We start from the raw sequence: 25,734 nt of genomic DNA, 5'->3' as shown, positions 1-25,734 counted from the left end.
AAGTCATTAAGTGGTGTCACAAAGGGGCCATAGTTCTTAACAAACTTTCTGTAGTAACCGGACAGGCCCAAGAAAGCTCTGACCTGTGTCTGGGTGGTTGGAGAAGCCCAGTCCTTGATGGTCTGGATCTTACTCTCCAGTGGTTGAACCTGACACCCACCTACCAGGTGTCCCAGGTACACAACCTTACTCTGCTCTATCAGGCACTTTGTGGCCTTGATAGTTAGGCCTGCCTTTTGCAGGGCCTCTAAAACCTTCTTCAGGTGGATCAGGTGATCCTCCCAGGTGGAGCTGAAGACAGCAATATCATCCAGATAAGCTGCACAAAAGTCATCCAACCCAGTGAGAACTTGGTTCACCAACCTTTGGAAAGTGGCAGGTGCACTCTTCAAGCCAAAGGGTATTACCACAAATTGATAATGACCTACTGGGGTTGAGAAAGCAGTTTTGGCCTTGGCATCCTCAGCTAACCTGATTTGCCAATAGCCAGCTGTCAAATCAAATGTGCTCAGAAACTTGGGGGAAGCAAATCTATCAATGAGCTCATCTGCTCTTGGAATTGGGTGAGCATCTGCCCTAGTGACAGCATTGAGACCTCTATAGTCCACACAGAACCTCATCTCTCTCTTACCATCTTGGGTGTGAGGTTTTGGTACAAGGACTACTGGGCTGGCCCAGGGGTTCTCTGATGGCTTAATTACTCCCAACTCAAGCATTTTCTGTACCTCAGTCTTTATACAGTCCCTGACATGGTCAGGTGGCCTGTAGATCTTACTCTTCACAGGCAGACTGTCACCAGTGTCCACCTCATGGGTGCACCAGTTAGTCTGGCTAGGTGTCAATGAAAACATATGTCTAAAGGCCTGTAGAACTTGTCTGCAGTCCTGTTGCTGCTGGTCAGTGAGGCTGCCTGCCAAGGCCACACCATCAACTGAACCATCATCAGGGTACTGAGTCAACGGGTCTGGGAGAGGGTCACTCTCTTCCTCCTGTCCCTCATCTGTAGCCATGAGAAAGCCCATGTCTGCCCTGTCAACATATGCTTTGAGTCTGTTGACATGGAGCACCCTGTGGGGACTCCTAGGGGTGCCAAGGTCCACCAAGTAGGTGACCTCTCCCTTTTTCTCAACAATGGTGTGAGGTCCAGACCATTTGTCCTGGAGTGCTGCTGGGGCCACTGGCTCCAACACCCACACCTTCTGTCCTGGCTGGTACTCAGTCAGCACAGCCCTTTGGTCATACCAAGCTTTTTGAAGTTCTTGGCTAGCCTCCAGGTTTTTAGAAGCCTTCTTCATATACTCAGCCATCCTGGAGCGGAGACCAAGTACATAGTCCACTATGTCTTGTTTAGGCTCTTTGAGAGGTAACTGCCATCCTTCGTTCACCAGACATAGGGGTCCCCTTACAGGCTGCCTAAACAAAAGCTCAAAAGGGCTGTAGCCAACCCCCTTTTGTGGGACCTCTCTGTAAGCAAACAGAAGGCAGGGTAGACGGATGTCCCATCTTCGCCTAAGCTTTTCAGGTAAACCCTTGCTCATACCCTTGAGGGTCTTGTTGAATCTTTCAACAAGCCCATTGCACTGTGGATGGCAGGGTGTAGTGAATTTGTAATTAACACCACACTCCTTCCACATAGCAGTCAAGTACCCAGACATGAAGTTTGCACCTCTGTCTGAGACAACCTCCTTTGGAAAGCCCACTCTTGAGAAAACTCCCAGGAAGGCCCTTGCTACAACAGGTGCTGTAGTGGTCCTTAGGGGAATAGCTTCTGGATACCTGGTGGCATGATCCACTACCACCAGTATAAATCTGTGCCCAGAAGCTGTTTGGGCATCCATTGGTCCAACAATGTCAATCCCAACTCTTTCAAAGGGTACCCCCACCACAGGTAGTGGTATGAGGGGGGGCTTTGTTGTGTCACATGATTTGCCACTGGCTTGGCAGGTCACACAGGAGCGACACAACTCCTTGGCATCTTCTGACATATGGGGCCAGTGAAAATGAGGGACAAGCCTGTCCCAAGTCTTGTTCTGCCCTAGATGTCCTGCCAAGGGAATATCATGGGCCAAGGTAAGAAGGAAGCCCCTAAATTGCAGAGGTATAACCAACCTCTTGGAAGCACCAGGCTTGGGGTCTCTAGCCTCTGAATAAAGGAGCCCATCATCCCAATGCACTTTATGGGTACCTTGAGCATTCCCAGCAGCCTCAGAAGCAGCTTGCTGTCTGAGGGGTTCAAGAGAGGGGCAGTCTAACTGAGCCTGCCTCAAGTCTGCCCTTGAAGGTCCCTCTGTCCCATGAAACTCAACCTGTTCAGGCTCAAGCTCTTCTAGGACAGTTCCTTCAGGAGTCTCTGAATCAGCTTCCTGAGAAGGCTGATCCTCCCTTGAGGTCAGGGGGGAAGGCACTGCCTTAACCCTACTGCTCTTTCTCTTGGGTGGCACTTGGTCCATAGTTTCAGGATCCAAGGCCTGTTCAGTTTGGCACTTTTTGGCCTGTGACCTGGTCACAGCAAGGACATGTGCTGAAATGCATAACATCTCTGCATGAGTCCTATACTCCACTTCTGACCATACTGAGTTTTCTAGATCATTGCCCAAAAGACATTCAACTGGGAGGTCTGCACTTACCACAACTCTTTTGAGGCCAGTTACCCCTCCCCAGGAGAAATTAACAATTGCCACACTATGTGTAGTAGTGACATTGCTAGCATTGGTCACCAGGTAATTATCACCCAGTACAATCTGTCCAGGGTCCACAAAGTTAGGTGTCACCACAGTGACACTGGCACATGTGTCCCTGTAGGCTTGAGCCACTTTAACATTAATCAAAGGTGTCTGTCTGTACTTGCCCAAAGTATTGGGACTCACAGTAGTGGACATAGCCATGTCCACATCACAGATCAGGACAGCCTGAGTTGGAATCCTGACTGTACCCATGGTTAACCCCACTATAGCCTTGGGTTGGGAACTACCACTGCTGACTGTACTAGGGGGTGCAGTTGCCTTAGGGGCCGCAGTGGTAGGGGCTGTACCTTTCTTGGTGCACTCACTAAACCAGTTAGAGGCAGATTTACAGTAATTACACCAAGGTTTCTTTGGACCTTCTTTCTTCTTCTTCTTGGAAGTTTGGGACCCCCCTTCATTAGAATTGAATTTTGGGGGCCTGATGAAGACTTCTGGTCTTTTTGTTTCTGATCCCCACCCTTCTGGTCTGCCTTTTTCTGATCACCACCTTGGTTGTGGGGCTTCTGCTTAACCCTGGTTCTGACCCATTTGTCTGCCTTCTTTCCCAATTCTTGGGGAGAGGTCAGATCTGAGTCAATCAGGTATTGGTGCAACAACTGGTTCTCACAATTATTAAGGATTTGCTCTCTCATGATCAAATTATACAATCCTGTATAGTCCTTAACTTTGCTTCCCAGTAACCAACCTTCAGGAGCCTTAGTGGCACATTCAACAAAATCAGTCCAGTCCTGAGTCTGTGTCTTCTGGGTATCTCTGAACATCAACCTGTACTGTTCAGTGGTTAGGCCAAACCCATCAACTAGAGCACTCTTCAGGACAGGGTAGTTATTAGCATCCGCATCACTAACTGCGAGGAGCTTATCTCTGCCTTTTTCTTCGAAGGAGAGCCACAAGATAGCTGCCCACTGACTCTGTGGGACGTGCTGGACTTTGCAGGCCCTTTCCAAAGCAGTTATCTACTTGTGGATGTCATCCCCAACTTTGTAGGGGGGCACTATCTTACTCAGGTGTCTAGAATTCTCATGGGACTTATCTTTATCCTTAGGGATATTGCTGCCACCAGTGGGTTGTAACCCGCTCAATTTCTGCTCTCTAGCTAGGGCAAGCTTCTCTTTGGCAAGGGCAACTTCTAGTTCTTGCCTCTCAATCCTCAGATTAGCTTCCCTCATCCTAGCCTGATGCTCTCTCCTTTCAGGAGAGGTCATCCCTCTCTGAGCAAGGGTATTGGATCCCATAGAGGCCTGAGAGTGGTGGGAGTCACCTGAGTGAGACCTCCTCCTCTCATACCCCTGGTTAAGTCTACTAATAGGTCTGTATGGGGCTAGCCCATGTTCAGCCCCATGTAGGCTTAGATTAGCCTGGCTAAGTCTCCCAACTTGGACCTGGCTGTCTTGGAAAACCTCTTCTTAAGATTCTTCCTCTGGTTCATCTCCTTCTTCACCTATGATAGTGGGATCTGATGCATCATCTGTAGAGGGTAGAACCTCTTCTGCATGAGCTGAGGGACCTTGTTTAGTGGCCTTCTTAGCATCAGCCCTCTTTAAGAGCTCTATCAGGTGGGAAATGGTAGGGTTGGAACCCTGTTTAAATCTCCTTGAGGTACACAAGTGTCTCATCTCTTGGAAATTGAGCATTTCATATCTAGAGGGTGCCCTGGGAGGGTCACCTCCCACAGGGAGAGTCAAACTTGGCTCACCTGTGTTAGACATGATTCTCGTGAGGTGTGGTGTGTGCACCTACCTACACTATGTATTTCCTACTAGAACCTCTCTAGGAGTTGTAGTCAGGGTGTGCTAAGCCCTTTGGTCTACAACAACTAAGTTCAGTAGAACGTATGTATTCTAAGTCTTGTTATATGCACCTATGGCAACTAATGTGATCTTTCAAATGATATCTCAAAGATTACAATTGGTAAAACAACAGCAAGCTCAAATCCCAACCGCTGCACACCAATGTGAGAAGTTGGCCTGGTATATGATGTTCACTATTCTAGTGAGCACCTTGCACCAGTCCAAACAACCCTTAGGGTGATGGTTGTAAAGTCAACCTTTTAGACCAGCTATCCTAGTGGTAGCATGGACAAAAGCAGTCTTAGGCTAAACTCAAGAGGGCATGTGAAGCCAGCTTTTTTACCATATGCAATCCCTTTAATACCAAATGAAAGGACACTTCACAGGTTATATATTCAAAATATATATGTATTTATTTCTAAAACAATCCTCTGAACTCTTTATGAGGGCAGAGGCACAAGCGCATAACAAGTAACTTAATATAACATACAATAAGTTACACAAATATGGATAGGCCCTGGTGGCCCGCTAAACCATATACTAAAATAGTGGTATAAGAACCACGTCACAAACAATGGTAAGGCCTAGGGCCTTGGGAATCGCTGGGGCTACACTGGACTAACAGTTGTTAGGGAGCAGGAGGCCCATGGGATGGGTGTGCAGTGTCTAATCGCGCACGCGTGTACACATAGAAGTCAATGGGTGCGTAAAGTTACAAAGTTAAAGAATTAGGAGTCTTCCGACTGGACTAGAAGCTAACCACTTGAAACTAGGACACTAGGAGAGTTAATCTTCACAGGAGCACTACAGTACTCACGTTACCTCACCCACAGGAAGTGGGTGCATAGGTCCGAAAGTGTGTCGGGTTTCGTCGTGGAGTTCTATGGAGCTTTGGAGAAAAGATGCTGCAGGCGACCAGGAGAGAAGAGTCCGTTTGGATCCAAGGGCGGATCGAGGATGAAGAGTACCTGAAAGCAGAGGGGACAGAGTCTGGGTCACTAGCCAGTGACCATGAAGGAACCAGGAAGGAACCAAGCGATGTAGGGAAGTAATCAGGTGCTGTCCCGAAGATTGTCTCTGCAGCCAAGTGGACCAGGAGGTGTCGACGACAACCAGGAGCTGGATACTGACTTTCCCACAAAGGTTCTCGCTGTCGACGGTGTCGGTTATCAATTTGGAGTCAACAGGCCTTGGCAAATGCAACCCACACTGGAATCAAAGATGGCTTCTTACTCAGGCCAGCAAAGACTGAGGGGCTTCTCCTTCGCAGGGAAGCAAGGGCCAGTCTGGAGCAATCAGACCAGCATTTTAGATTTCAGATTTCATTGTCACAGAGGCCACTAGCCAATGGGCAAGTGACCAGACAGATGCGTCAAGCAGGAAAATGCAAAAGGGCCCCACGTAGCACTCGGTGATTGTGGAGAGGTGATCTTCGATGCAGTTGGTGCTCGAGGCTGGGGCTTCTCAATCCCCAATGCACAACTTCAAGGGTGTCTCAGAAGTTGCACGGAAAGCAATTCCCTGGCTTTCCAAGATGGCCGGTCCCACGTCTCTCGTCGCCTCCACGGTTCTCAGCTTTGTTGTGGCTGTGGATCGGGCTGTTGAATGTCTGGAAGTCTAGGTCTTGTCAGGCTCTGTGTTCGGGCTCCGGTGGTAGCAACGACAAAGCAAACTGTTGAGCGCTTGATGGTGCCTGCTTGCACAGGGTGGTCACTCTTTGACCACAAGGGAGATTCTTCAGTCTTCTACGTCGAGTCGGATGTCAAAGGTCTAGAGTTTCGTGTCAGAGTTGCAGTCAGGATATATCTAAAGTCTTGGGACTCATCTCCTACTTATATACCAAATCTAGGGGCTGGATTACCTGCTAGGTCCCTCCTATGGGTGGGACCCAGGAAGGGGGTGGTTACACTCCTTTCCCTTTGAGGGGGTAGTTTTCCAAAGCGTATGATACCTTACACGACATATTTTGATAAAGCCAAACCAAACTTAGCATCTGACCGCGAGGTACATAATGCACCTAAGAGTATATGGTATGGCAATATCCTAGAACAGCTATAAGGACATGGTTCCGAAAGCTGCAGACAGGCTCAGCTCATGCTAGAGCACCATCTCACATAAAACCAAGCACTCTTCCTTCAGGATTGTTAAGGCCTGCCATAGGAGTGACTTATAGGTGTATATGTGTCCAGATATAAGGTTAGACATAGGAATACTATATCTAAGCATGGGGTGATTACGCGACCTTGCCCCAGCTGAGTGATCAGCCAGTTGTGTCAGTTTGGATGGCCAGCCAGGGGTGGAAAAAGATATGCTGCAGCCCCCGGTAGGCCTTGGGTGCACCTATGCCCTGGGTACCTATAGTACACTGTACAGGGACTCATACGAGTGACCCAAATCCCAATTGGTGATGTACCTAAAGTACATGGTGTGAAATTTAGAGAGAGAACAGCAGGGCTGTGGTCTGATTAGCAGGCCCACAGCCACATTACATCGAAAACCAGTGAAGCAAAAAGCAAAAAAAATGGGGTGACCATAGGAAAGCAGACCCTACTCTCCTACAACGATCACCCAGAGTTTAGGGGTAGTTCTACTCCAGTATTAAATATGACTGTATATTGCACGGCAGCGAAGTACCTTTACGTATAATCTCACCAGTAGGTTCTCAGTCATTGATACAAATATTTGAACGCAACGCTTCCGTAATTTTTACCTTCTTCTTGGCAGCCCAAGTTGAGCTTTGACTCCAAATGTGTTAAGTGTAAGTTTCTCACTTCAACTGCAACACACGTGCCATGCACAAGCAGTTTGCTTGGACCACAGCAAACTCTCTGGGAGAGCACTGTCGATCTTCGGGTTACTTATCCCCTAACTCGTCACCAGTTGTAGCGTCCTCCCCAGCCTGGGTACCTGCATATGTCTATGCAACACATGGAGTTTCATAGTACACATCTTTATTCTTCTGTGTGTAACTGTGAACCCCACATTCTAAACCAGCCTTTAGTGCATTCCATCCTAATACTTATGTCCCATTTCTATGGAGTCCATCTGGAGCCAAAAGAGTTCCATAATTTCTAATTGGCAAAAACTCCAAACTCCATTCCACTGTATGATATTCTACACCACTCTACAACATTCTGCTCAATGCCACTCAACTCTACAACACTCTTTTCCAGTTGGATGTATGATGTTACAACGCGATCAAAATGATCACGGTACATCTCAATGCATCTTTTACAAAGCAAGACGACTTGCGCTGTAGGGTGCTGAACTTAGGAATAGTAAGATTTACTATTCCAACTCCAGCCTACGTACAGTAAGGAAGGTGTTGGAATAGTAAATCTACTATTCCTTAGTCTAGAGCGCCCTCCAGCGCACGTCGTTGTAAAAGACGCGTCATAATGGCACCGCAGTATTTTGACCGCGTTGGGAAGGATGTTTACCTTTCCAGTCCATTCTACAACACTATACTCCATTCTACGCTACTCCACTCTATGCCACTCCACTTTGCAACACTCCAGTCAACTCCACACCACTCTCCTCTACACAAATAACTTTTAGCCATGCTAAACAGCAGGCATACTCTACACACTGTACAAAATTCCTAAACACATTGGCAAAGTCAATGGCTCTTCCATAGAGAAGACCTATTGGCTTTGCCAGTGCTTGTTTCTTCCAACAGCTGCTTTAATTGTGCTCCGTGATCTGAACTGCCTTTTCACTGGGTTGCTGGCTCTGGCAGCAGGCATTGTGATGTAAGAACTCTTCTGAAATAAGTTATTACAGTTGAGTTCTGAGTCTGTAATTTTTTTTTCACCGGTGACTTAGTATGTCACAAATCGTCGATCATAAAGAAATTACAAGACCTGTTTTATTTACAGAGATTGCTGAAACTCATGCATTATATTGTAATAACCAACTTGATTTCAAAACTTTTAATTAGGTACAAAATGTACCCCAAAAATGCAACAGTGTTCAAGCAGATAGAGTCCAATACAGAGTGTTCCGTAAGAAATACTGGGGCAGGTTTACAAGCCCCTTGCGCCACTTTTGCATTACTTTTCCCATGTTAAAAGTGACGCAAAAGTGGCGCAAGGGGCTTGTAAATCTGCCCCACTGAGTTTTTTTTTACATCAGAATGTTTTCATGTTGAGTGTCCCACTCATGAAAAGCTCAACAGGTGGATATGAAAATGGTAACTCTAATTCAGCCACTAATCACTAACTCCCAGATGCATCAAGCACCCATTTTGCGATTCCTTATTAGCGAAAAATAAGGATTCACTAATAAGGAATAGCAAAATGCTATGCATGAAGATCTCGCTTAAAAAATAGCGATTTCTTACAATTCCTTAATTGCGACTCGCAAATTGTGAGTCGCAATTAAGGAATACCTCCCCATTCATTCCTTTGGGCCTAGAGCCCATATGAATGAATGGGAAGACAATCTCAATTTGCTATTCTCAATTAGATAATCGCAAATTGAGATTGCAATTTCAAGGGTGCCAGGGTGTCAAAAGGACAACCTGTTGCACCCCTGAAATCTGCATATGGGTATATCTTGCACACACACATGCCCTAAGGGCATGTTTGTGTGTAAAATGGAACTTTTGGCCCCCTATTTAATGAAATCGCTATTTTTTTTACTTTAATGCATTGCATTTAAGGAATCTCAATTTGAGATTCCTTAAATGCAATAGCAATTTAAGTAATCGCAATTTTGCGATTTCTTAAATTGCGATTTTTGCATTTGGGATGATGCGAATCTGAGAATTCTGAGAATCTGCCCTCTTGTGAGCGGATTTTAGCTTGATGCATCTGGGCCAAAAGCACCCATTACTGACAGATTGAGTTTTAAAACGATAGGATGTGGCCTAACGGGCAGATATGGCGACTTGTGACCTGGGAGTCATGATCGAGACTCAGCGTTGTTCAACATCCTGTGATTCTGAGTAAAATACCTAATATTGGTTCCGAGCATAAAAAAACCATTACAAATATATATGTTTCTTGTGTAATATAACTAGTGCTCATGTAGAGCCCTCCAATGCTTTCAGATTGAGTTTGCGTTATGAAATATCTGCAAAAAAAGATAATCACTCTCCCACCTTCACCCTGACCAGCACCTTCACATGAAAGTAGATACAATTAGTGTGGGTAAACACGTAAAAAAAATGTTATAGCTGGAGTCTGTTTTCCGCCATGTTTTGTTTACCTCACAGTTTGTTTTCTTTACTTCTCTCTCCCTCCAGGGAATCTTTGTTCTTGGGCTGCCGTATGCTCTTCTTCACAGTGGATACAGTGGGCTGCTCCTCATTATCTTGGCAGCAGCGCTTTGCTGCCACACAGGGAAAATTCTCATCGCTTGCCTATACGAAGAAAACGAAGACGGACAGCTTGAAAGAGCGAGAGACACATACGAAGACATTGCTAAGGCATCCTTCGGAAACCATTTCCCCAGACTAGTGGGCCTTATCGTTTGCGTGACCCAGGTATTAGAGCTAGTCATGACGTGCATTTTGTATCTAATTGTGACTGGGAGCTTGCTGTCACATAGCTTTCCCTCAGTGCCAGTGACAGAGAAAACCTGGTCTGCCGTCGCCTTCGCGCTCCTGCTGCCCTGTGTGTTTATCAGGAGTCTCAAGATGGTGTCCAAGTTCAGCCTGCTTTGCTCCTTGGCCCACTTTGTGATCATGCTAATAGTAATGACTTACTGCCTTACGCAAGTCCACTTGTGGTCCTGGGGCAGATTCAAGGTCTCAACGGACTTTGAACACTTCATGGTTTCCATTGGAGTGGTTATTTTCAGCTACACTTCGCAGATTTTCCTGCCCACATTAGAAGGAAATATGATGAACCCCAGGAAATTTGGAAGCATGCTGACCTGGACTCACTTCTTTGCCTCTCTATTTAAGACACTGTTTGCGCTCAGCGCCTTCTTGACTTGGGGGGAGCACACAAAAGAGGTGATTACTGACAACCTGCCATCCTCTCTAAAGACACTAGCAGACTTGTGCCTTGTAGCCAAGGCTCTTTTCTCTTATCCGCTTCCCTTCCATGCAGCTGCGGAATTATTGCAGACCTTGCTACTTACCTGCCGTCACACAGGCCTCAGCCAATCATTCATTCTTTGGATCTTGAGGGCCAACCTGCTTCTGTTCACTCTGATGATGGCTCTGTATATGCCACATTTTGCTGTACTGATGGGCTTGACAGGCAGTGTGACAGGTGCAGCCATGACATTAGTATTGCCTTCCCTTTTCCACCTACAACTGAAATGGAGAAAGTTAGGCATCTTTGAGAAACTTGCAGACATTGTTATTTTGAGCCTAGGCTTGCTATGCAGCCTATCAGGGATTGCCTGCTCGGTGAAAGGGTTACTTGAGGCATATGGTGGGAGGTAAGCATACAATGTGTATTAGCAAAGTGAAATGCAGGTAGAGTACTTCACAAATCAGTGAGCACCAGAGCTCCATGCATATAACCTAAATATCTTGAAGGGTATTTCCCAAGTTAACTATTTGTAGGTGAAATTACCAGAACTGGTAGCTCAGAAGTACATATGTGTATATGTGTTTTTTTGTGTGCTTGTGCGCACATGTGTGTGAGCAAACCTGTGTGTAAGTACAGTATACGTGAGTTTAATTTACAGGAAAATGGGAGAGTTCCTACCAGTGTTATTTTAGGAGCAATATGTCAGAATATCGACCGCAAATCTATCATGGAGCCATGATATCAGTGACAAAGGAAGTGTATGTGCTCCTTAATGGCTCGCTTCTCCCATGGTATCCTACTACCTTCCGCTATCTTGGTGTCTTCATATATCGGATGCCTGATAGCTTGCTTGAGGGCAATTTGATGAGAGCTATCTCGGCTGTTCGGGCCCAAATGCAATTTTGGACGTCACTCCCACTAAACGTCATGAGTTGCATTACCCTGTTGAAGATGATTGTTCTTCCCAAATTATTGTACTATTTCTCGAATCTCCCGCTCTATGTCCCAACTAGGATCTTCCGAGAGCTGGAACGGCTAATCCGAGACTTAATATGTAACAAAGGTAGGCCGCGAGTTGCCTTGTGGAAGTTGTATGCTCCTACTTGTCAGAGCGGGTTGGCTGTTCCTAATATGGAGCTGTATTACATAGCTGCCCAGCTCCAATGGGTGGCAAGATGGCTAGATGGCAGATGTCTGGAGGACACAGCGACCTTGCAACAGCCTTGGACCCAATCCCAAATCTGCCATCTATTCCATCCTGCTGCCAGACTCTCGCGACTGCCCTAATTACACGTGGGACTGGCAGATAAATGCTATAGGAGGAGTTTGAATCTCACTCGCACAACACTTCCATATGCTACAATTTTACCATTGCTGGGGGCACCAAGGGGGAGGCTAGACACTTTTGACATAGTTCTAACAGCTTAGCATACTGTAGGACAAGACACTCTGGGCGATTTATACAGAGATGGCACACTACTGTTGTTTGAGGCATTAGTGGAAGATACTGACTTGCTGGCAGGCAAATTCCTCTTACACACCTCCCTTCTGAGAGCCCTGTCAGCCGTCTGGGGAGCCATAATAATTGAACCAAAGACAGATTTACTATTACAATATTTACACGTAATGGGGGCAGGATCACATATAGTGCACTGGTTGGTGGAGGCACTACTTACACATACTCTGAAGCCGATGCAACAACTCTGGGTCCGTTGGGAGGCATATAGAGGCCTGCCTTGGAATGATAGGGAATGGGATGCTGTCCTAGCTGGCTCTAAGTATGTAGAGAGGAGCTCCAAATTTAAGCTTATACAAACGTACATCATACAGAGGGCGTACCTTTCACCCGACAAGATAAACAGATATTTTAACGTTACCACTTCTACATGCCCACGCTGCCAGCAGTTCAATGCGGATCTGCTTCACATGCTATGGTCCTGGGCTTCCCTTCAACTTTATTGGCATGAAGTGGTTGCAACTCTTGCCTTATGTAGAGACTCATCCCTGCCGCTTACATCGGAAGTTTGTATTCTAGGGCTTTATGCCGGATCCCAAAAATACAGAGTCACGTCAAGATTCCTGGATCTGGGGCTGATAACTGCAAAGCGCTTAATTACTAAGAGGTGGAAACATGCCGACCCCCAGAGGTAATCAGCTGGAAAAGTTCACTCACAATATGGGCGCTGGCGGAAAGTACAGCATTACACCCCATAGCGCAATATTGGGATACACTACTCACTGCCTTCAAACACTGTAGTACAGAGGAGGGTGATGATACCCAGTCTGTTGATCTGCAGTAAATACACTAGAGACTCTGAGCTAAGATGGATGGGGTGGTCACACTTAAGAGCGCGTAGCATTGGTAGCCCGTGTGTCCCCTAGTCCATTGTGGGAGATTACCCTGACCCTGCCCAATCACTGGCGAAGTAGTACTCTTTACCATGCGTACTGATCTAAACCCCATCCAGGCGAGCCGCCGTGTTGTAAAATTCCGAATATGCATTTTCATATCCAGACATGCTATATTGAATTTATTTGTATCTTTTCAATGGCAGTTTTCTATATTATATTGTTTAGTTGTTCTTATAAATTAGAGAAAATATGTCTTATTGGAACTTTCAGTGATTTCTTCTTGTTTCATAACACAACTCCCTTACTGCAGTGTTGCAATGATTATGTCCTATGAGCATTTATATGTGTTGAGACCATGAGTGCCAGATACCGATAGGCTGGTCCCAACCTGATGTGTTATCACAAGATGTAGATGGCCTTGAATGCAGATTAAGAACTGTGATGTAACATTGCACATAAGAAATAGCACACAGTGATCCAAGAGCAAAAATTCTTTAGAGAAGCATGTATATGTAACAGTGGTTAATATCCTAACTATTGTATCACATTGTTGAACTCCATACTGCTATTCTTTATTTGCATCATACATGCCTGAATATTATACTCAGGTATTCTGTAATGTAATGTGATGTAAGAAATTATAAAATCAGAAAATAACAATAAAGATTTTTTTTTTTTAATTATATCAGTGACAAATACCAACTTAAAAAATGTCAACTTAATATACTAATAAAGCAAAGTACTAATATATCGACTACAAAAATAATGTGGCTCAAGAGATGATTATTGAACTAGCAATACATTTATTTGTTACTTATGTTATTTACCTTTGAAATAAAACGATAATGGCAAACCCTGCTGGAGGGAAAAAAAGTGTAGTTTTTTTTAATCAACTGTGGCCTTGGCCTGCTTCGCTCAACGCCTGGGTTCTTGGTCCCCACCAGTTTTGCTTAAACTTTATGAGGCGAAATGTGTTTCGCAGGTCCGTTATCGTAGTGAGATTTGGTGTTATGTTTAGACCGACATCATTCAAACAGTGGAAAATGCGTTTCTCAGACGACTGGTACAGTTACCAAATGCACACCAGCCTTGTCTGTACACGCCGAGCTTGGAGTTACATTTTTTGCTGATCAAGTGCAGGAGTGAAAAATTCTTCCTGGACAGGATTTGCTTTAATCAAATACACCATTCACTGGCCTCTGTTGTAGGCTGGGTGCATACTGGTAACAGGTTGTCTTGTGGTTGTGACAATACGTCTCTGCAGGACACTTTATAACTTTAACTAAGTACGCCATGCTCTTATGTACTTACGATTGCTTCCTGACAAAAATGTTTCACTTGCCGGATTGCGCTTTCTATGGGCAGCTTTGATATCTCGACATTCGAGGCCTGATTGTCAACCTTGTGTATGTAGCCGATATTTGGCTTTTAATCGTGTTTTTAGTCTGTATTTTATGTTGTTTTTTAGGTAATTGAGTCTTATTTATATGCTGCTATCGTAATGCACTTTGCACTTTAATAGTTGCTTTGTCTGACCGAATAAAGATTTGATGATGATGATGATTAAATACAATTCATTAAAAAAAAACAAGAATCCAAAAATGTATACAAAATTAAAAAATACCGTATTAATTTAAACACATTCAAAAAATTGAAATATTGTTCATAAAAGTACAAATATAGTATATTAGACCTGGCATCTTTGCTGTAGTTTCTCCTGTCTTTTTGCTTCTACCTCCTGTATGTTTTATGTTATGATGTCCTTCATTTTTGCTGGTTTATGTGCCGCTGGCATTTTATCACCGCTGATCAGCGCTAAAGTGCAAGTGCTCCCTGTTAACTTGTGAATCTGGTTGGTTATCCATGATTGACATTTGATTTACTGGTTAGTCCCTAGTTAAGTGCTCTATGTGTGCTCATGGCCTTTAAATCACATGGGTAGCCCTGTAAACTTGTCTCAGGCCTGCCATTGCAGTGTCTGTGAGTGCAGTTTTAAACTGACATGTCGACTTGGCAAGTTCTCCCACTTGCCAGGCTGTAGCTTTACCTTTTACTATATGCAAGAGACCCCTGTCGTAGGCCCAAGGTACCCCCAAGGGCACGGTACAGTGTATGTGAAAGATAGGACACATAATAATAATAATAATAATAATAATAATACAGAGTTTTAAAGAGCGCGAACAGTTACCTCAGTCGGAGGTGTCCCGGCGCTATATGAGCAGCTCAGTGGAACAGTAAATAGCACCAGTGGCTCAGAGCTTTTGAGTAAAGAGCCAGGTTTTTAATAGCTTCCTAAACCCAACTTCTGATGCTGCTGACTGAATGGTCGGCGGTAGGCCATTCCACAACTTCACCGTGCTGGCCGAAAAATTCCTGCCTCCGAGACGCACCTTTCTAACTCGCGGGGCGTGTAACTGAAAACGGGAGTTAGTGTGCAAAAGTCTCGCCTGTACATACCTAGGGAGTCTCGCTTTAAGATAATTGGGGCAGGTCCCGCGGAGAGCTCTAAAAGCCAGGGTTAGAGCCTTAAATTTGATTCTGTTTGCCACCGGGAGCCAGTGCAGATCGCGCAAATGTGGAGAGACATGCTGTTAAAAAGGAATATGTTTTATCAGGATCACTGAAATAATATAGACTACCAAAATATCGACTACCCAAAATATCGAGGAAAAAATATCTACAACCAAAATATCGAGTTTGTATGTACAAACAGGTAAGTACAAAAATATCGACTACAAAATATCGTTTACAAAAATATAGTTGTAAAAAATATCGACTTTAATAAAAACAATGTTTAATTACATTAATATAAAAAATTAATTACTAAAATATAATTAACAATACTTAAAATAACTTTTAATAATTAAATAATTAATGAAAGTAAAAAAATAATATTTTTTTAATCATATTTCTTAAAACATATATATATATAGTAACAAAATTTAATTAAATAATAGCCAATATTATTAACGTACAAATACAAAAGAGTAAAAATTATTATTCCCACTGCAAAGAGTGCAACAGTGGATATATGACGTTACAACGCAACTTTTACAATGCACTACCATTACAACGTAAGTATTGGTAAGTATATAATAATTTTTTTTAATTTAAATTATTTAAAATTATTTAAATATAATTTAATTTAATTTCATTTCATTAAATTAAATTAATGTACATTTAATTTTACTTTATTTTTACACTGTACCCCTGTACCCCTGTTCCCCAAAACTGACCCTGAACCCTAAAAAAACCCTTTACCCAAAAACCCAAAACTGACCCTGAACCCTAAAAATACCCCTTTACCCAAAAACGAAAAACTGACCCTGAACCCTAAAAATACCCCTTTACCCAAAAACTAAAAACTGACCCTGAACCCTAAAAATACCCCTTTACTAAAAAACCCAAAACTGACCCTGAACCCTAAAAATACCCCTTTACCCAAAAACTAAAAACTGACCCTGAACCCTAAAAATACCCCTTTACCCAAAAACTAAAAACTGACCCTGAACCCTAAAAATACCCCTTTACCCAAAAACTAAAAACTGAACATGAACCCTAAAAATACCCCTTTACCCAAAAACTAAAAACTGACCCTGAACCCTAAAAATACCCCTTTACCCAAAAACTAAAAACTGACCCTGAACCCTAAAAATACCCCTTTACCCAAAAACTAAAAACTGACCCTGAACCCTAAAAATACCCCTTTACCCAAAAACTAAAAACTGACCCTGAACCCTAAAAATACCCCTTTAATTTAACATAATTAGCAATTAATCAATTAAATTAAAATAATTACCAATTACATTTTAATTAATTAACAAATATTATTTAATTACCAATTAATTAAATATTACTACCAAATAATACATTTACATATTTAATAAATAATAATTAAATTACTTCCCACCCTATTCCCCTATAAACCCGCAACCCGCTACAGGAAATACATTATTTTAATTTACATAATTAGCAATTAATAAATTAAATTAAATCAATTACCAATTAAATTTTAAATAATTAACATATATTATTTAATTACCAATTAATTAATTATTACTACCAATTAATAAATTTACATATTTAATTAATTATAATTAAATTACTTCCCACCCTATTCCCCTATAAACCCACAACCCGCTACAGAATAAAATTACACAATAATTTAAAAAAAATCATTAATTAAAAATAATTATAACATAAAATGACACTTTTCACACATATTATTACATAAAAACACTATAAATAATTACATATTATATAAAACACGATATTTTTTACTTTCGATATTATTTACAGTCGATATTACTTCACTTACCTTAAAAACGATATTTTGCCTGTCGATATTCTGTCCTGTCGATATTTTCTCCAAACGATATTTAAAACTCGATATTCTGTCCAAACGATATTTTGGAGTCGATATTATGTCTGTGCACCGTTTTATCAGCCTCGCGGCCCCATTTTGCACGGTCTGCAAGCGTTGAATCAAATATTTAGGTAGGCCCAAATAGCGGCCGTTAGCATAATCCATCCTTGAAATAACAGTCGCATGTATTACCATTTTTCGACAGTCTTCCGGTAGAAGCAGGAGGAACTTACGCAAATTCCTCAATTTGCTTAGGCACCCTGCTACGACCTGCTGGATGTGGGAGGAGAAGGACAGGCTATCATCCCACCTCACCCCCAAATGTTTTGCCTTTGTGCTGGGGAGAGGCGCGTGGCCCATCTCAGATGGCCACCACAGATCCGAGGGGGGATGAACGCCTTTCCCAAAGAAAATAACCTCTGTCTTGCCCGCATTTAATTTTAGTTTGTTGGTATTCATCCAGCTGGCTACATCGCGGAGGCACCCCTTGAACTTGGAAAAAGCTGCCCCCGACACTTCTGAGTAAGGAATAACAAGCTGGGTGTCGTCAGCATATGAAATTGCCGTGACCCCCCAGTTGGCAATCAAGGTGAAGAGCGGAGCTAAATAAATATTAAAAAGCAGAGGGCTGAGTGCCGATCCCTGAGGGACCCCACACCCCAGCCGCTTCGGTTTCGAGGAGAAAGAGCCCAGCGCCACTTTCTGTGACCGATTTGTCAGATACGAACAAAGCCACCCAAGTGCTTTGTCCTGAAGGCCAATGTCCTCTAGGCGCTGCAAGAGTCTACCGTGGTCGACCGTTTCGAAAGCGGCAGATAGATCCAGGAGCACCAGCATAGCTGATGCTCCTGAATCTAAAGACCACCTGACTGACTCAGCAACCTCAATCAGGGCGGTCTCGGTTCTAAAGCCGGCCCTAAAACCTTATTGTGTTTCATGCAAGATCTTATTCTCCTCCGTAAAGCTATTCAACTGGCGCTGTATCAATTTTTCCATCATTTTACCTGGAGCAGCCAGTAGGGAGATTGGTCGGAGGTTGCTAAGATCCTCCGGATCCCCGTTTGGTTTTTATTTCAAAGGGAGGAGTGTGGCGTGTTTCCAGCAATCCGGAAACACCCCAGATGTGATGGACCTGTTCCATATATGCAAGAGAGTATTAACAATTGACTCCGCCATCAAATTCCAGAGCTTCGGAGGGCAGGGATTGTCCGGAGCCCCTGATTTACACCTCTTTATTTCCTGCAGTGCTTCCATGAATGAAATCGGATGGAATTGACTTAGAGTCGGGGGGGGGGACGCTAATTTCAACAGTGTCTGCCAATACAGTGGGACTAGAGCCGGCAAAAGTACCATACACTTTCTTAATTTTATCATCAAAGAAATTCGAAATGTCTTCACAAAGAGTCTGAGATGGAGTGACTTCTGTTTCAATGATTCTAGGCTTAAAAAAAGACTGCACTATTTAAAAAACTTTTTTGCTGGATTGTTCCGCTAGTGGATAGAGGTGGCAATAAAGAGTTTTTTTTGCTTTTTGTATTGATTGTTTCAGCTTGCGAACGGCTGTATTATAGCAAACCTTGGCTGATTCGCAATAATTCACCCACCACGCACGCTCCAACCTTTTACAAGCAGACTTTTCCACCCTCAGCTCTGCTGAGAACCAAGGGGCTGAGGGGGATTCCCTGCGAGACAGGGTGATTTTGGCTGGCGCAATGGTCTCCACCCTATCTCCTATCCATCGATTCAGCGCAACTGCATCAGTGTTAGGATCTGACATCAGTACAGGGGGATTAGTTGCCAGGACAGTGCCAATGGTGTCAGATCGCAGGTTTTTCCATTGCCTATGCAGAAAGGAGCGTCTGCCAACAGTCTGACAACCAAGAGGCAGTGTAATAGCAAAGGAGATCAAATAGTGGTCCGACCAAAGCAGCGGCTGCGGCGTCTCTGCTGTCGTGTCCCAAATGTTAGAAAAGATCAGATTAAGCGTGTGCCCTGCTCGATGCCTGGGGCCGGTAATAATTTGTATTAAGTTAGCAGCGCTCAAGGTAGATATTAACTGAGCCGCTAGGGGGCAGCTAGACGTGTCTACATGAACATTAAAATCCCCCACTACTATAAAGTGGGGATGTAGGAGGGAGCTTTGGACAATGATGTCCATGAGTTCACCTGAACTGACCCCCGTACAATCCGGGGGTCTATAGATAACTATCCCTGCCAATGAGAGTTTGGGGTTGACTTGCAGGCAGAAATGTAACCCTTCCATACCTATGATGGTGGTAGGTAGCGAGGATGTCAGCGTAAATTTATCTTTGAAAATAAGAGTCACCCCCCCGCCCCTTCTGTCACTTTCCTGGTTCGAAAAACTCATTTTAAAACCCAGAGGGACAGCTAATGTGATGGTAGTCAGAGAGTCTTCGTTCAGCCATGTTTCTGTCAGGAACAAGGCGTCCCACTCCAAGTCCAACAACAATAACCAAATATCCTCTGCTTGCCTAGCAAAGGATCTGCAATTCAGTAGGCCAGCTCTAACAATTAAACTGGAGGGACCCGCTATAGGAATGGATTTATGCTGACCAATCTGGTTGAGTACCAAGTAGTCCTCACATAAAACCTTGCCACAGTGCAAACATACCTGCGGTAATTCAGCCTTTGCTAAACAACCTTGTTTGACTCACAGTGCCTCGCTGTATTCATCGCAATTAGATCCAACCTGGACCAGGAGATCCTCTTACTGTCCCTACCCTCAGTAGCAGCGTTACTGGCGCTGGCCGCGAACCATTCGCTGACGGGCGCAGACAGGCTTGCCTTTGGCGTGCCTTCGGCGCGCCATCGGCGCGGCCGAGCACCCATCTCCCTTAAGGGGAGGAAAAAAACGGAAGTGCAGTGAGAGAAGGGGAGGAGTCGCGTCCCTCCGTTCAAGCGGCACCAAGAGCCGTGACGGACCGGGGACCGACAAAGATCAGGGTAAGTGCAGGGGGATGTGCAAAGTTCTGCCAAATAATCACACACAGTTCAAATGTTAAAAAATATATCACAGGAATTTTAAAACAGCGGTTCTTAAATCAACCAGCTCTTTAGCCTGCTGTAGAGCCTCTCACCACCAGCGCATAGCTCGCGCTGCTCACACCAGTGCGGCCGGTCTCACTCACGCTCTATTGGCAATGAGGGGGAGGAGTCGCGTCCCTCCGTTCAAGCGGTACCAAGAGCCGTGACGGACCGGGGACCGACAAAGATCAGGGTAAGTGCAGGGGGATGTGCAAAGTTCTGCCAAATATTCACACACAGTTCAAATGTTAAAAAATATATCACAGTAATTTTAAAACAGCGGTTCTTAAGTCAACCAGCTCTTTAGCCTGCTGTAGAGCCTCTCACCACCAGCGCATAGCTCGCGCTGCTCACACCAGCGCGGCCGGTCTCACTCACGCTTTATTGGCAATGAGGGGGAGGAGTCGCGTACCTCCGTACTGGTATGCTTTGCTGTCCTGATAGTGAAATACTGCCAATTTCGTTCTTCACTATTGTAAGCACTACTTCTCCAATAGGCTATCATTGTCTGCTGCCTTGTAACATTTTACAAGTGTAACTTTCAATGGGAACAGATTGATATTTTGAGTTTAGGCTCTCTCGGCTCAGAATTATATAAAACACATTTTAGTAAAGGTGTTTTTTAAATTGCATCTTTGAAAATGCAACTTTTAGAAAGTGGTAATTTTCTTGTTTTTTCCATCCTGTGCCTCTGGCTGCCTGTGGAATCAATGTTTGGTTTAGACTGACGGGGCTTTTTGTGCCTTCACTCTAGACACCCACACAAAGTGAGTGTGCCCTGCAGAACCTGATGGTCCATCACCAGGCTGAAGTGGTGGGAGGAGTTGCTACTGACACCTGAATAGGTCTGTGCCTGGCCTCTCACAATGCTGTCTGCACCTCCCCTGGAGTGTGTTTGGAGTCAAGACAGGGCAAGGCAAGAACTTGAGCACTACAAAGACTATCCTTCGAAGAATGCCTACTTGATGGGTTGGCCTGCAGTTGCTGCTTTTGCTTTGGAGAGGAAAAGGACTGGATTTTACATTGTATCCTGCCTGTGAAGGTTCTCCAAGGGCTTGTGTGTGCTTGCCTCCTGTTAAGAAGTCTCAGGGTCATCAAAATTTCACCTGCAGCATCTCTGTACTCTGCTGCTGGGAGGTCTGACCAGCAAAGTGTTGTCAATTGCAGTTCTGGACCCTTGGAGGTTGTTTCTGCAGCAAAAAGCAACACAAGACTTCAAAATTGATGCTTATCCAACTCCTGTTTTCCTGATGCAGCACTGCCGTGCAGGAAAAGTTTCCACACACTGCCACCATGCGTCCAATGAAATCGTCGCAGCACCTGCCTGTGGACGAACAAACTGCAGTAGACCAAGTTCAGTGCACCATGCTTCCGAAGTCCACCTCACTGACTCAGACGCAGGCCCTGCTGTGCAGCTAAAGAATCAACACATTGTTGGACCGTGGTGGAAGAATCCGACTCTGTGCCTGTTTGCCACCACCCATTGACCTCTACCTCGTATAGATTTACATGCATTGTACCTGTGCACTAAGTTTTCTACAGTTTTGGTGTTTTGGATGTTAACCTGAATTATTTATTATGCTTTGTTTCTGTGTAAATATAAGTTGATCGTTCTGCATATATAAGTTGTTCCTTCCAATACTAATTTTCCACATACACAATTGATTTCTCTTGTTATCCAGTCTAAGGCAATCAGATTTAATGAATGGTGTCTACGTAAAGTGCAAGACTAACCATTGTATTGCTATCAGTTTTCTTCTCCAATATGGCCGGGCTCGCTACCTTCTTACACACTGCCCCAAACACACTACGACATCAAGTCCCTTCCATTCATGTCCCATATTTCACATCATTGTGTTTTTATTTACCCCCCCTTGACACCGCCTCCCATGCGCCGTAATCACCCTGGGTGTTGATCACATTACGGATCCCCGATCCCGTGGGACCAAAAAGTTTCATCATGTAGGTCACCACTTGGACCAAGGCGGCCTTACTAACGGGCCGGGCCGTCTACCATATGCCCCCTTTCCCTCCCTCTTCCCCCACAACCCTCACTACTTTCCTTTCATTCTATCCACAGCAACAGCCGGTCGGGGTGCCTCTTCGCCCCCGTGCTGGATGCCATCTACCCCGAGGTATGCCTGATATACACCCCCACTCACTGGTTAAGGTGACCATTCTCCTCCCCTTGCCTTCAAATGAATTTCTACCCCCTTCCACAGCAGCTGCCGCCAATGCTGGCCCATGACTGCATATCGATGCACCCACTCTGTGCCTGACTCTACTTAATGATTGGTATGTTCCCAATTCGAGTATTGTTTGAAAGATGGAATTTCCTACCTTTGACTATTTTGGGACGTATTGCTCTAATTAAGATGTCGGTTCTTCCGTTATTTAATTTTCTATTCTCAACTATCTCTTGTGCCCTACCTGGCTCATTTTTCACTAAGGCTGAATCTTTGTTTTCTTCTTTTATATGGGCCAAAAAGACGCCACGCATTGCCTTGCAAACTTTATTTGAGGATAAGGAACAAGGAGGACTTGCTCTTCCTAATCTGAAAGACTATTATGATGCCTATTTGGCTCAATTTATGACTAGATTTAAGGACAATACCCAACAACTTTTCATTAATTTTTTCTTTGATTTGATTTGTATGGAAGCTCAGATTCCCTCACCGCTTCAAATTTTCAAATCACCAAAAACAGTTAGGTATAAGGTTTTGCACTGGTTCCTTAAAAGACGCACTGCACTGTTAAAAAGGCACTCTCTTCCTTTTCTTAATTTATTCTCTCCCATTAGCTCCGTCTTCTCTTTTTTCGGGGTAGATATCAATTTGGAGCTTTTAAAAAAAATGGCAGAAAATAGGGTTCAGGAAACTGAATGATTTTTTGCAAAATGATACCTGGATTATGATGCCTGATTTAATAGCCCGGATTCAGGGTAATTTTATACTTTTGGGTTCATATAAGCTGATTCATGGTGTTTTGCTTCAATTAGATCTGACATATCTTTCCCCCCCTGATCCACTATTTAACAAACTTTTTCTGTTAATACAAGAAAGGAAGCCTGGGGAGTGGAAACGTCGGTTAACCATGAACAGGGATCCGAATCTATATGGCAAAGCAAGCAATAAATGGCTAGACCAGGAAAATATGGTATTAACGCCCGCCATATGGAAGAAAATTAATGTGCTGAATTTTTCTGCATTAAGAGGAGCCAATTGGCGTAGAATGCTGTTTTTTAGTAAATGGCTTCTGTACTTTAACCCGGTCAAAATTAACAAGATGTATCCTGAGTGCTCTTCGAATTGCTACAGATGTTTGCAGCATGACTCAGCTAATTGGTCCCATGTGGTTGCTAAATGTTCTAAAATTGTTCCTTTCTGGGAAGATATATTTACGTTCTTGCAAAACCAGTGCGAAATCTCAATTTCTGTTAATTATAAAATGATTTTGTATGGATTTGACCCGGAATTGATGCTAGAAGGGCAATTAGTTAAATTCACATATATCGCTATGGCCGTGGCGAGGTCATTAATTCTTCAAAATTGGCGATCGCAATATTGCCCCAACGTACATGAATGGCGTTATAAAATGCAAAAAGTTAGAAACAGTGATCAAGTGTATGCTCAAAGAGTGGGGGCGATTCGAAAGTTTGAGAAAATCTGGGGCTCCTTTTCTTTTAATGGTAACTGAGCCTAAGTGTATATATGGTTTCGTTCTTTTTATTTTTTATTATGTCTTTTCCTTCTTGTTTTCTTCCTTTCATATTTACCTTTATTGTTCCAATCTATTGTTATGGTGATATGTATGCTTACTGATTTTTGCTGATATATGTACATTTGGTTAAAATTACGTTATGTTTTTATGTGTCCAAGACTTCAATAAAAAAAAGTAAAAAAAAAAAAAAAAAATGTTCCCATTTGTTACCCCTGCACTCTATTAGTTAAATTCTATATCCCAACGTTACCACTCCATTCTCCTTGCGGTAGTAGATCTTCTCATGTGTTGGCAGTATATACAGCACTGCATTGACCCACCTCTATGCCTATTATTCTGATGACCGGAAATTCCTATCCACGCTCCTAGTCCAATCATCCAGGTGCCTAGACCATCCAATTCACCCTCACACTCACCAGGACACACCACTGTCAGCTCACAATTAGCGTTATCACAATCATTTCTTTGGACCCACTACAGGATAAATCAGCAGGCACCCCAGCTAAGACCTATAGCACTGCATCTTCACTACCGTTGGCATGCTGGCATGCATCACCCACCTCCCCAGATTGATTGTTCAGAATTTACGCCCAGGCATTAACCTTGGTTCTCTTCCCCCTTTTTTCCCCTCTTTTTTTTTACTCCTTCCGTCCTTTACTTTTTCTTGTTTTTCTTTTCCCAAATAGGCAATTGACACAGGCAATCATTATTTTGCCCTGAAGATGATCCCTGCATTCATGTAGCGGCATCGAAATGTCGTTGACTCCTCGCACCTTGACACAATTGTATAATTTTACCAATTCAATTTCAAATCTTTATTTCGATTATAAAAGATCATAAAAGATATTCACAGAATAAAATAATCAATAAAATGCATATAAAACCCAATAAGAACAGTATATGGATATAGTTAATACAATACAAATCTAGAAAATGGGTGAGCCCAAGTAAGAGGGGAGGAGAAGAGGTATTCACAATGTTGTGATGCCCTTGATTATACGAGCACGTGCCAGCCACATTGCAGTCAGGAATTTTGCCATGGCAAACACTGTTGGCGGAGATAGATCCGACTTTAGTACTCTATAAGCCGGAGCACATGTTCTGAAGCCCAAATTTTTTAGGTGAGGGACCAGCCAATGTCTTCTAATTCTGGTATAGGCTCCACAGAACAGGACCACATGTAAGTCATTCTCCGATTTATAAGCACATGCCGGGCACGCCCCTGACTCCGATCCACCTACCCAAGCCTTTGTGAAGGACCTTAAGGGGAGAGAGCCATACCTCCATTGCAGAAAGATCTTCCTTGTAAGCACCGGTGTCATGCCATCCAGGACATATTCATGGCTGTACGAGTCTTTGATTTTAATGAAGAGGTCTGTTAAGGACCCCTCCTGAGTGGTATCCATTGTTTTTTGGAGCATATGGTTGCAAAACAGGGTGGACAGTGCTTTTCTGGGCATCCTAGTACACGCACTTTCGGGATCTGACCATAAGTCAGGCACTCCAAGAGTCTCACACATTCTCCTTATGTACTTTAGCCAAGGAATTTTGGTTGCATTAGGTAACATGAGAAATTCCTGCAACTCCAATCTGTAGATGGCAAGATCCTGGCTGCTCCAGAGACGGCGCCAGTAGATCAGAGGTTTGAGGCCCAGTTCTTCCGTAATAGTTCTCAAAGCCAGGTCTAATCTCAGTGGGAGAAGTGGAGTACTTGGGGGGAGGGCAAC

At 43.8% G+C, this 25,734-nt stretch overlaps 1 pseudogene; it reads left to right on the top strand.

Moving 5' to 3' along the window:
- The window catches only part of LOC144762644 (vesicular inhibitory amino acid transporter pseudogene), a 54,547-nt pseudogene extending 32,841 nt beyond the window's left edge, over positions 1-21,706 (top strand).
- The last annotated feature ends 4,028 nt before the right edge of the window (positions 21,707-25,734 follow it).

This window comes from Lissotriton helveticus, chromosome 6, assembly GCF_964261635.1.
Source record: "Lissotriton helveticus chromosome 6, aLisHel1.1, whole genome shotgun sequence".
In the NCBI taxonomy this organism is placed as follows: Eukaryota; Metazoa; Chordata; class Amphibia; order Caudata; family Salamandridae; genus Lissotriton; species Lissotriton helveticus.
Note: the sequence above shows the minus strand (reverse complement) of the source record. Positions and strands in the feature narration are given on the sequence as shown.